Source organism: Protopterus annectens, chromosome 2.part0 (genome assembly GCF_019279795.1).
Source record: "Protopterus annectens isolate FY-2018-M chromosome 2.part0, PAN1.0, whole genome shotgun sequence".
Lineage (NCBI taxonomy): Eukaryota > Metazoa > Chordata > Ceratodontiformes > Protopteridae > Protopterus > Protopterus annectens.
Genome location: NC_056728.1, coordinates 129,949,515 through 129,962,746, shown reverse-complemented (window position 1 = coordinate 129,962,746; position 13,232 = coordinate 129,949,515). Strand labels below are relative to the sequence as shown.

General features: G+C 43.2%; 1 protein-coding gene across 1 annotated transcript in view; it reads right to left on the bottom strand.

Moving 5' to 3' along the window:
- The window catches only part of PGAP1 (post-GPI attachment to proteins inositol deacylase 1), a 2,682,422-nt gene that overhangs the window by 2,422,833 nt on the left and 246,357 nt on the right, over positions 1 to 13,232 (bottom strand). The window lies entirely within an intron of this gene.

The following is a 13,232-nucleotide window of genomic DNA, read 5'->3' as shown; positions in this document are numbered from 1 at the left end:
TCAGATTTTAGACCCATTAGTGAGGAAGAATGAAAAGGACATCATCAGATCCAACTTTGGCTAGGCCAAAAGGGGGTTACCACAATGATCTTTGATTATTACTTCTGAATCTTCAGGAGTTGCTTAGGAATTGTTAGAAAAGGTAGAAATGCATATAGGAACATTCACAAACATGAGAATGACAGAGTCCGTCTTCACCACATCCTTGCAGCCACATCTGAAACAAAATTTAAGCTGGCTGTTTTGAAAGGAGATGAACATATCTACTTGAGGTGCTCTGCACATCTAGAGCAAGTCCTGAAAGACCTCTACAAGAAGCTTCCACTTGTGAAAGTCTGTCGAGGATTTGCTTAGTCTGTCTGCCAGTGTTTTTCTCTGATGGAATGTATGAGGATTAAGAGCCAGCTTCTAAACCATTACTGCCAACCAGCAAGGAGGATTATCACCCTGTATCCACTTGCTTGTTCAGGTACCACATCACCCTAGGGTTATCTGTGACCCAGATTCCATAAGTGGTGAAGAACTTTTGAAGAATAAATCACTGCCAGCATCTCTTTTACGTATATGTGCTTTGGCGTGTCCTGGAGACCCCACAAGCACTACACTTCTCCCCAAGCACAATCTGAAGAATCCATGAGGACAGATGGAACAGGGGTCAGAAGACAGAAAAGAAGTCTTGCGATTCAGAGACAGCTGAACCCTCCACCACTGCAGTTCTTGTGTCACAAATCCCAGTACTGGAACTTGTAAATCCAAGTGATGAAGGTGCTGTGTTCAACAGTCCTTTAAGTAGCACTGAATTTTTATCATGTGTAGTCTGGCTAGTGGTATCATGAAGATCACTGATGCCATGAGGCTAAGTATTTTAGAAATTCTCTTGCTGCAGCGTCATCTACAAAAGAGAAATAAAAGCAAATTCTCTGACAAGTCAGAACTTTGGGTCATCTGGCAGAAAGGACAGTCTTTTTTATATGTCTAATAACCCAGGGAAAGAATTCACTGACAGGGTGCAAGGAAGTACTTTTGAAGGTTCAGTCTGAAGTCAAGGTGGGAAAAAATGGATACAACCTAGTCTACAGTCTCCAAGCACCAGACACTTTATAGCAACAAAAGATGCAGCAGATAGCCCAAAGGGTAATGCAGAGAAAGTACATTTGTGCAAATTCACTTACACACACAGTAGATGATCAAATGATATATGATGCAGTAGTGTTGGCCATTATGAGTCATATTCTGCCTAGTATATAACAGCTACACAACTTCCAAAGCTTCAGGGCATCTTCCACATGCATAAACCATTAGCTTGAACTCAACTGACTAAAAGACAGGTTTGGATGCTAAGCCCTTCAGAACTTTCCAAGCCAAATGAGAAAGGGAAGCTGAGCACCCAAGAAGACAAATGCCAGGGACAAAAAAAGTGCCCACATCCTGGGATAAACAAAACACCAGTAACAAGGGTGTGGATAGAGGGAGAGCCTACTGCACAGCGATCATTCAAACATCTGCTGTTATAGTAAATTTACTTATCAGTTTGATCACTGCTGCAGTAGTAGCCTTGGGTATAGGAGTAGATGATGATAGTTTGCTACCTTTGGGAGGTGGTATGGGAACAGTCCAAGAACTCCTGGAGAATAGCCCTTGCAAAGCTTGATCTAAACTTAGATATAATGCCTTGTAACCATTATGTATAGAACAACCAAGTTACTGCTTCTAGAATACATCTAGAACCCAACACCATCCAAAAAAGAAACAGACGAAGGCCCTGGTAGAGTGTGCCTTGACCCTGCATGGAATACCTTTGTCGTACTGAGTATAACCAAAGGTAATAGCCTGAGACAACCATTTGAAAATAATCTGTTTTGACACAGGTTGCCCTTCTTACATTCAAAAGAAATGAACAACTGATCTGAAGATCTAAAAAATTTAGTTCTGTCAAGACAGCACTAGAGTTCTGTGAACATCAGCGGTATGGGGAACAGGGAGATGGATAGTTTGGCTTAAAGTAAACTCTGATACCACTTTAGGAATAAAATGAGGATTAGTTCTCAAAGAAACCTTGTTTCTGTGGAAAATGAAATAGGGTTGACTCACTGTGACGGCTTAGCTGGTTCAAGTAGTGCAAATGTCAGCTTCTTTAACACAAATTTTAGACTCCAAGGAGGTGCCAACAGTTTTCATGGGAGGCCTCTTATGCAAAACTTGTTTCATAAAACACTTTGGCATGAGAATGAATACATACAGTAGGATCCATGGACAAACGTGATGAAATTGCCAATAAATGAACCTTGATGGAGGAGTAAAAAAGGCAAATATTATAAACCAAGAGAAACACTAGCCCTGACTCTGTGCTGGTTATGTTGCTGGCACCAACATGAAAATGTTTTCCATGTGCAAACAGAACTTGCTAGTAGCAGGCTTTCTTGCCTCTAGTAGTAACTGTTGTGCATCCTCAGTAAAAAAGTAGCTAACGGGAATTAAGAGCCCATCATCCAAGCAGCCAGTTGAAGTTTACTGTGGTTGGGTTGCACTAAACACCGTTGATCTTGTGCAAGTAGCTCCATTTGGAAAGGAAGCTTGTGGTAACTGTCTATACCCATTTCCAAAAGAACAGAGAAACACTGTTGCCTGGGCCAGGAGGCAGCCATTACAATGACCTTGGGAGGATGCCTTCTGAATCTTTAGAAGTACCCTGGATATCAGTGTAAAGGGTGGAAAAGCATACAGGCACATTCCTGTCCAAACTACTTCAAACAAACTATTAAACTTAAAGTAAAGTAAAATCCACTGCTCAGCAAGCAAACGCTGTAGTTCCGTGAGTTAGATATAATGTAAGTCACAAAGGAGAACAAAACTCCAAATTTAATTCCAAGAATGTGCACTTATAACATACGGATGAGCGCTTTCACCATTACAGCTTAAAAGTCACAGTAGACCTCCCCTTATATAAGCAGCTCAATTAATCAATTAAAACAATTTAAACAATTAAAAGCAATGCTGGAGAATTTGAACTCTCTCTCATAAACATGTTAATGTAAAGTAAGACAAAAATATATAAAGCTTGCATAGTGACCTAAAAACATGTAAATAAACATTCTGATAAGTTAATATTGATAAAATACATAATCAAGAACATATACAAATAAATGATAGTTCATTTTATGTTATCATTCAACCCATGATGATCCAGTCAGTCTCCTTAGATTCAGTAAGATTCCCTCTTATTCACAACAATTATCTCTAGGACCCGAACAAGAAAGTATGATCATTGTCATTGGTTGTTATATGTTTTGCTAAGGCATTGTGTAAAGTGCCCTTTCTCATGTGGTAAATATGCTCTCTCATTCTATCCCTTAACGGCGTTTAGTTTTACCAACATAGAAACTCGGGCATGCCTGACAAGTAGCTAAATACACCACATTAGGTATCATACAATCTGCATCTGCCTGGATGGAGAAAATGGTGTGTAAGTATAAACACCTCACTGCTATCAATAAATGAACAGAAGTTGCAGTGACCACAGGGTTTAGTGTGACCAGTGTTCTTCATAATCCTATCATGTCTGGGGTGACAAAGCAATCGCTTTAGGTTGCTCTTATTCCGAAATAGGAAACTTGGTGTCTCCCCCACAATGCGTTTCAAGTCATCATCAACCAGGAGAATATCCCAATGTTTGCTAATAATTTCCTTTAACTGATATTGATCAGAAGTATACAGAGTAGAAAATTTAATAGATCTGTTTAACATATGATGGCCTGTCTTTTCATTATAATGGAGTTAAATCATTCATAATGGATAGCATTGATTCCAGCTTTGTTGATGACCTTTTTGTTCTTTGGAATGGAATATCAGAACTTTGTTGATGACCTTTTTGTTCTTTGGAATGGAACATCAGAACAGCTGGAATCAATGCTATCCATTATGAATGATTTAACTACATTCCTTACTTTTACCATGAACTATTCCACACATAGAATTGATTTTTTAGACCTATATATTGAGAGATTAACAGATATGATAAATAAGGCATGTTACTGCAATTCCTTGTTATTAAGGTCTAGTATGCACCCACAATTTGTTTTTAAGAATATAATGAAATGACAGGCCATTAGAGCCTCGAGATTGAACCCCACTGAACAGGGATTTATCTCAGAATTAGACAATCTGAGAAATAGATTACTGACCCGGGGATACAAGGATAATGAGATTATAACATACATGGAGGAAGCATACATGTCACGCACCACTTCAGGTGCACCATACTTTGGACCCAGAGTCCAAGATCAAACCGTTGGAGATCATATGTTAAACAGATCTATTAAATTTTCTACTCTGTATACTTCTGATCAATATCAGTTAAAGGAAATTATTAGCAAACATTGGGATATTCTCCTGGTTGATGATGACTTGAAATGCATTGTGGGGGAGACACCAAGTTTCCTATTTCAGAATAAGAGCAACCTGCTTTGTCACCCCAGACATGATAGGATTATGAAGAACACTGGTCACACTAAACCCTGTGGTCACTGCAACTTCTGTTCATTTATTGATAGCAGTGAGGTGTTTATACTCCATCCAGGCAGATGCAGATTGTATGACACCTAATGTGGTGTATTTAGCTACTTGTCAGGCATGCCCGAAGTTTTATGTTGGTAAAACTAAAATGAGAGAGCATATTTACCACATGAGAAAGGGCACTTTACACAATGCCTAAAGCAAACATATAACCACCAATGACAATGATCATAGGTCCTAGAGATAATTGTTGTGAATAAGAGGTGGTAATACTATGAATCTTACTGAATCTAAGGAGACTGACTGGATCATTCGTTTGAAAGCTGATAGGGGCATGGGTTGAATGATAGAGCTTCTATAAAACCTAAGCTGAGACAACGAGGCACATAAAATGAACTATCATTTATTTGTATATGTTCTTGATTATGTATTTTATCAATATTAACTTATCAGAATGTTTATTTACATGTTTTTAGGTCACTATGCAAGCTTTATATTTTTGTCTTACTTTACATTAACATGTTTATATATGGGAGAGTTCTTTAAATTCTCCAGCATTGCTTTTAATTGTTTAAATTGTTTTAATTGATTAATTGAGCTGCTTATATAAGGGGAGGTCTACTGTGACTTTTATACAAGGATCTGAAGAAGCTGTAATGGTGAAAGTGCTCATCCGTATGTTATAAGTGCACATTCTTGGAATTAAATTTGGAGTTTTGTTCTTACTTCTGCTGTACTCCGCTTCCTTTGTGACTTTGAAACTATTAAACTTGACAGGAAAAAAGTGCACTCATTGAAAAGTCTCAGGACAATCCATTAAAACGCAACACCTACATAAAAATAGCTTTCTTAAGTAGGAGTATAATACAACAATATATTTTTTATGTGGAAGGTTGCCCACACCCACAAAAGGGGGCTTATCTGCCCTATAATGGAATAGCACAAGCCAATCGCCGATCCTCAAAAGGCCACAGAATAGCAATCTCATTAATGGCAGGGAAGCTCTGAAAGGCTTTGTGTCCAAACCTGTCTTTTTACTCCACTCAGCTTTTGTTGACTAATCTTTTGGCCATATGGAAGGTGCCCTTAAGCTTTGGAAGTAGGCAGGCTGCTATATCTTAGGCAGGATATAACCCATATAGCTAAGGCTACTGCAGGAGTGACCAGTATGATTAACATCTGAAAATGTAAGCCAGACACAGCAAATCTTAAAAATTTTCTAAAACTAGGCAAACAGGAATATAGTAAGCATTCCTGAGATATACAGTCAATGTGAAACAGTGGTCTGGAAGCAATGCTAGGACGAACTTTATGGTATGCATTTTGAATTTCTTAATTTTTACAAAGGTGTTTAAGAAAGGACAAATCTAGGATGGGTCTTCCATGAGTGCTCTTTTTTTGGTACCAAAAAACATTTGCCTGTGTACTGTAGGTACTGGTTTCATCCCCTGCTTCTAACATGTGATGTAGCACTGGTGGAAACTGCTCTGTCTGGTTTGGTGGGTGTAGGGGAATTTCCCTGAAAGGGGGAGGATTTTCTACCCATTGCCAAATGTATCCTATCCAAATTATTCTCAGAAACCATTTGTAGGAAACTACTTGAGGCCAGGCTGCAAGGTTGAGAGCGCATGAGACAGAGCCAAGGGGAATGACGAAGAGAAGGAAGGGCAGGAGGGATGGGGGTGGGAATACTCTGCGACTTGGCCTAGATATCCCTTTGCAGGGGGGTTGATTCTTTTTTGGAAAGGAACCAATCCGGTTTGATTTTGAAGAATTTTAATCTAGCCATTTCCTTTTTTATCTCTGACTTTTGTTTGGCTAGGATTTTTGTTTATTCTGCCTTTAAAGGCAGTCAGTTTGTTTGGGGGAAAAATTGAGTATGTAAAACATTCTAGATAATGTATGCATGATTATGCCTCCGTCAGCCCACTACTTGAGAATCTGTGTAATAGAGGAGCCAAACACCAATTCAGAACTTAAAGATACATTCAAAATTTCGGCTTTTAAATCAGAGCAGTTCTGACTACATAACCAAGCATATTGTGTAACACAAAAGCAGCAGCAGCATTCTCGAGATGAGTTCTGCATATTCAAGCACAGGTCTCAAAGCATGTTTCTAAGCCCAAGTCAAATTAGAAAAAAAAAATCATTCATACAAGGCTTTTACTCTGCAAGTAAGGATGCAGCAAAATCATGCAAACTGTACTCACACTGTAAAATAAATTTCCACATATAGTCTTGAAAATTTAACAGTCTAAAGGTTAGATTACTAAAAAGAGGCATCCTTTTGTCCTGAGGATCTAGCCATTTGCCCTCCTTAATGGGGGGTGCTGGATTACATTAAGCCAAGAACTTTTTAGTTGAACAGGCATCTGGGGAAATCAGAGCTGGGTCAGCAGTCAAATGAGAAGAGAGACTTCTCATAGCTGTAGATACCTTATATTTTCTCTGAGCATTTTTACAGACCGCTAGAAAAGATAATGGCACTTTGCAGGAAGCTCTATAAACAGCCTTCAAGGCCTGACCTTGGGTGGGGAGAAGATAGTCACAGAAATGGATATCTCCTCTGTAAGATCATATACCCTGCCTAGGTCTGGGGTAGTTGATGACTCATCCCAAGCAAAAATATTACTAAATCAAGCAATCATCCAAGGGAAGAGTGAAAACTTGCTGGACTAAAGCTCAGGTTTATCTACCAAAGACACAGAGTGACTGGAATGTGTGTCAGCTAGGAAATCACCATTGTTGTCATCAGATTTTCATCATTCTCTGAAAAAAATAAGTTTTGTACTCATCATAATGTTCAATGTATGTAGTCCATCTCGCCTTACATTCTTACCCGTGGGTTCGGAGCAGAACCTCGGCTCCGACTTGGCTATACTCTAGCTCGAAGTCCTCAATTGGCTCATGGCTAAGAGGTATCCCATCGTGCAACAGGTCTACACACATACACACTGAGAACAACCACCCCAACAGAAAGGACTACTGACACCTAGAGATAATACCTCTAGGTCCTCCAGGAGGGGGAAGGAGGGAGGGTTAGTAAGAATGTAAGGCGAGATGGACTACATACATCGAACGTTATGGTGAGTACATAACCTCTTGATGTTATGTAGTCCAATGTCGCCTTCATTCTTACCCGTGGGACAGCGTCCCTTGCAACTTGATCATGGGTGGCTCAGTGAAAAATACTCTTGAGCACCATGGAACCAAAGGAAGATCTGCCTCTAGAGACCAGATCTAATTTGTAGTGACTAATAAAGGTATGAGGCGAAGCCCATGTTGCTGCAGCACAAATATTATCCATAGACATCCTAGCCTGAAACACAGTTGAGGTAGCCACAGAACGTGTAGAATGAGCCCTCACTTTAAAGGGTAATTCTTTGCCATTGGAAGCATAAATAAATGAGATGCAATCGGAGATCCAGCGAGACAAGGTTACCTTAGAAACCGGAACCCCAAGTCTAGTGTCTGAAAATGAGACAAACATTTAATATGATTTCCTGAAATCTTTTGTCCTATGTAAATAGAAACGCAATTGTCTGTGAACATCCACCTGATGAAACTTAAATTCTGCCTTGTTAGAGAATTCAGGAAAAAACACAGGCAACTCAATGGATTGGTTGATACTGACAACAGAGGCAATCTTTGGAACAAAGGAAGGGTTGGTTCTTAAGGATACTCTATCTTTGTGAAACACAAAATAAGATGGCCTAATCAATAATGCTTGGAATTAAGAGACCCGCCTAACAGAAGTTATGGCTACCAAGAATACTGTCTTCCATGACAAGAATTTAATGTCACACGTAACTGCGGGTGCAAAGGGAGTTAAAGTGAGCTTCTGTAGTACAAAACTGAGGTCTCATGGCATCACTGGATCAAAGACTGGCGGTCGGAGTAACAATGTCCCTCTCATAAAAGCCCTACAAAGCCTATGAGCCATAAGGTTGGGCTCATTAGCAATGTGAAAGGTGAAAATTGCTGCCAATTGCACTTTAATGGTTGCCGCAGCAGCTGAAACCTGACTAAACAGTTGAGAAAGAAATTCCAATATTGCCGAAATAGGTGCTGTATAAGGATCAATATGTCTCTCACGTGCCCAAATAGAAAATATCTTCCACTTACTGGAATAAATCTTCCTGATAGAAGGCTTGTGGGAAGATGTTAGAATATGGACCACTTCCGGGGAAAAATCATGACCAAGGACGGAACTGGAGCAGCCAAGCTGTCAACTTGAGGGTCTGGATGGAGGGATGGAACTATCCTGACATATGAGTCAGCAGATCTGGAACTGGGCCCAGAATCCAGGGCTTGTCCATTAGCCAAAGTTGAAGGAAGGGAAACCAAATATGACGAGGCCAGTGTGGGGCAATGAGGATCAATTTGCTCACCAAAGACTGTGCTTTCTGAATGACCTCTGATATCAGAGGTAACGGTGGAAAGGTGTAGAGAAGACCGAGGGCCAATCGTGAGCCAGGGCGTCCCTGGGTGTCGCCCCCTCCAGGGGGATAAGGGTAAAGTAGCTCCTGCATTTGGCAATGAGGGGGCTGGCAAACAGATTGCAGCAAGGCTGACCCCATCTGTGGAATATCTCTTCCGCAACGTAATTGTTCAGGGACCACTCATGAGGCATTAGGATAGCTCTGCTCGGCCTGTCGGCAATCATGTTGGGCTTCCCCTGGTATATGCGTTGCAACTAGAAAGCGTTGGGAAGACACCGCCCACTGCCAAACTCAAAGTGCCTCTCTGCAAAGGGGGTATGATCTGGTTCCTCCCTGTTTGTTCAGGTACCACACTAACAACATGTTGCCTGAGTGAATTGCAATTGTCCCTAGAGGGAGAGAGCTCCGAAGTGCTTGCAACGCTAATAGCACTGCTCTCATCTCCAAGACATTGATATGCAAATGGGTCTCGTGATCCTGTCACGTGCCTTGGACAGTCCTGCCAAGATAATGCCCACCCCACTTGATCTGGGAGGCATCCATTGTCACCGTAGCAACTGGAAAAGATGGGACAAAGGGCTTGCCCACGTTGAGATTGCTGGCCTGAAGCCACCAGTGTAGATACCGCTTGCACATGTCCGTAATCAGAATAAAATGGGAGATGCTGGAGTGACCACTGGGTGAAAATCAGCCACTGAAGAACCCTCATGTGAAGTCTGGCAAGGGGAACTAGCATGATCTTGGCAGCCATGGTCCCTAATAACTTGAGGACCCATTTTGCCCTGACCTTTCTCAATGGTAGTAAAGCATAGTCCTGCTGTTGTAAAGCCTGAATTCTCTTTTCTGGTAAGAAGGCCCTTATGAGCACCGAATCTAGTTTGGCGCCGAGAAAAGTGACATGCTGCGAGGGCAACAAGACAGATTTTTTCCAATTTAGAGTAATTCCTAACCGTTGGCACAGTGTACTGGTGGCATCCCTGGTCTGTAACAGTAGATGCCTGGTGGTGACAGAAAGGAGCCAGTCATCCAGGTACAGAAACACTTGGAATCCCTGACGTCTCAAGTGAGCCGTTACCACTGCCATGCATTTGGTGAACACCCTGGGGGCTGTGGTGAGACCAAAGGGCAGAGCGCGAAACTGAAAAGGACTGGCTCCCAGCCGGAAGCGTAAATGACTTCTCGATGCCCTGTCCATCTTGATATGGCAGTAAGAGCACATCTTTCCCTAACAGAGGGAGTATTGACTGTAAGGTGACAATGTGGAACTTGGACTTGTGTACATGAAGGTTTAATCAGCTGAGATCCAAGATGGGTCTCAGGTTCCCTGTTCTTTTTGGCACCAAAAAGAATCTGGAGCAAGTCCCTAATCCTAATCCTACTTGGTCTGCTCCCTTTGAAAGCAACTTTTTTATTTCTAAAGTTGCGGAATCCCTCTGACTGGGTGGAAAGTCTCTGATTCTCTTGGATGGCAGGGGAGGAGAAGAGAAGGGGATAGGATAACCTCTGGAAATTATCTTTAATACCCACTCGTCTTAGGTGACTTCTTGCCAGGCTTCTGGGTATAAAGAAATGCGACCCCCGACCGGCGCCAGAGATGCACAGTTGGGCCTCATTTCAGGAGCGCTGGTAGGGAAACCACTAAAATAATCACGGTCCCCCTGGTTATGCGGGCCGCCTCTGCCTCTAGGGCAGCGTCTACCTGAATTTCCACCCTCTCCCCTGCCTTCGGAGGGGGAATCACTTTGTGCGCCCTGAAAAAACCTCTGCGACTTCCTGAACCACATTTTCCCACCCTTTTGGCCCTTGGGGTAAGGTCTAGAAGGCATGGAAAAATGGACTCCCATGTCAGACAGGGTTTTTCCTTCCTGCTAGCACCTAGTGAGAGTATCCTTCACCTTGGTTCCGAACGATGAACCATCACATGGGGCATTGGTGAACATAGACTTGAAGGCCTCCGCGAAATTGCACAGGCGCATCCAGGAGTGTCTCCTAAGAGAGACTCCGGAACCCACAGCCCTACTTGCTTGGTTGGCTGCATATGAGATCAGCCTCATGGAAGAGTTAGTAAGGGAATTTAAGGTAAACATCTGTGCATTGACCATCTGTGCCATGGCATCAGAAATGTTACCCTGTAGAGAATCTCGTAGCTCTTTTAGATCTCTCTGGAGCCTCATAAAATGCATCAAGTAGTTCAGCGACCACAGTGTAAAGGCTGCTGAGGTAAACACACGCTTCCTATACCTGTCCATAGCCAGAGACTCCTTGTTAGGCGGATGGACGGTAGACGAAGTTTCAGCAAGTTCCTTTTTGGTGGCCGCTGCCACCACTATGGCATCTACTGGAACGCCTTTGGATAGATACTCCTTGTCAGAGGGGGCAGACAAAACCTTACTGGGTCTCCTTGGGACTGGTTCCACAGTGTCAGGAGTTTTGCACACCTTTTGACAGACAAGGTCCAATAGCTCATCAAAAGGGGGAGAAACCCAAGAGGCAGAGGGTTGAGACCCAAAAGCCTTCAGGAACATTGACTCCTCATCATAAGGGGATTTGGAGGACCAGCCGCCTCTCTGCTTCAAGATCTCGAGGATATCTGAAAAAGAGATATCTTCAGAAGACGACTTGTCAGAAAGTTGGGGAACACTCATGGAGGTATTCTGAGGCTTAGGGTCTCCGCTGCCCAAGGACAGAGCGTGAACCGAAACTGACACCGTTGCTGGAGGGGGCAGAGTATCGGTGCCGTAGGATGCAGCTGACGACCTGGCCAGCACGCTCCTCATAACCTCGAAGGCCGATCCCCCCAGCTACGAAGGCCGACTAATTGTAGAGGAAACAGTAGTAGCCCTCGGTGCCAAGGAGATGAGGTCTGAAGCAAATGTCGGATCCAAGCTCACTCGAGCTGAAGCCCCGAGAGGAAGGCTCGGAACCGATGAAGATCGATCCGATCCCTTCCCCTCGGGTCCAACCGGAGAACCGTGGACCCTCAACCTCGTGGACGGAGCAGACGGGGCCGGAGCGGAAATCAGAACAGAGAGGCCAGGCAAGGCTACTGGAACCGACCTAACGGCACCCGACGGAACCGACAACTCTGGCTCCGAAGACCGAGAAAGGCTTGGGGGAACAACAAGAAAGGATTAAGAGGCCATAGGCTCCGGAGCCGACTGGGTCAGAGCCAAAATCAATTTGGCCAACACCGATGACTGAAGCAGCTTCTTCACCACCCTATCAACGTCCTCATCAGAAAGGGTCCTGGAAGACCTGGAAGATAAAGTAGGAGATCTGGATCTCCCTACAAAAGGCGACTTGTGTGAAGGAGAACCCAGTCGAAAGACTGGAGACCGGCTCCGAACCAAATTATCAGTGCCCAGCTCCGAAAGGCTGGGAGCCGATACGGACTTAGTCAAGAGACTACCTTCTTTTGACATCGAGGGCAATGGAACTGAAGAAGGAGAAGCTGTTCTAGCAACTTTTTCTGGCGGCTCAGAAGAAAAAGACTGAGTCGGAGAGCGCTTCTTGGAAGTCTTTTTGTCCTTTTTAGCTGGAGAGGATAACGCACTGGAAGACTTAGCCAAGTCTTCCTCGAAGGAGTGTTTAAGCAGTCCTTTCAAAATGAGCTTGTTCTTCTCCTGTAGCACACAAGGACTGAAGGAATGACAAAACAAGCAGGACTCTTGGAGGTGAATAGCCCCCAAGCAGTACAGGCACACAGAGTGCACATCAGTTAAAGACATTTTATTGCTGCATTCAACACACTTTTTAAAGCCCGAAGGCCTGTGTTCCTTAGAATCCTTGAACATGCTGAAGGGAACAAATTAATACATACACGCACCAGACCAACTAACAAGAAACGGAGCCTCTAACTCAAACGGCCAAGAAACTGGCGGGAAAACAACAGGGAGGACTAGGTCCTCTAACTTAAATGGGCCTAGCCCGGGGAAACAAAGGCAGGAAAGGACCACAAGCCAGAGACAGCACTAAACGCTAACAGAAAGGAGCACCAGACCAAAGACCACACAGAAACAAAGGGGAGGACTAGGTCCTCCAACTTAAACGGGCCTAGCCTGTGGGGAAAGGAAAACAAACGGGATACCCAAACAGCCAGACAAGGGCACAAAAAACAGCCAGAGAAACAAATACAGACGGTAAAAAACCACTACCACACACTCAGAGCTATGAAAATAGCTTTTTTGAGCAACAAGTCAACAGTTCATAAAATTTATAAACAATATACTTAGTCACGGCCAAAAGTGAGACCAGCTCTGAGCTTAATGAGCGGCAAAC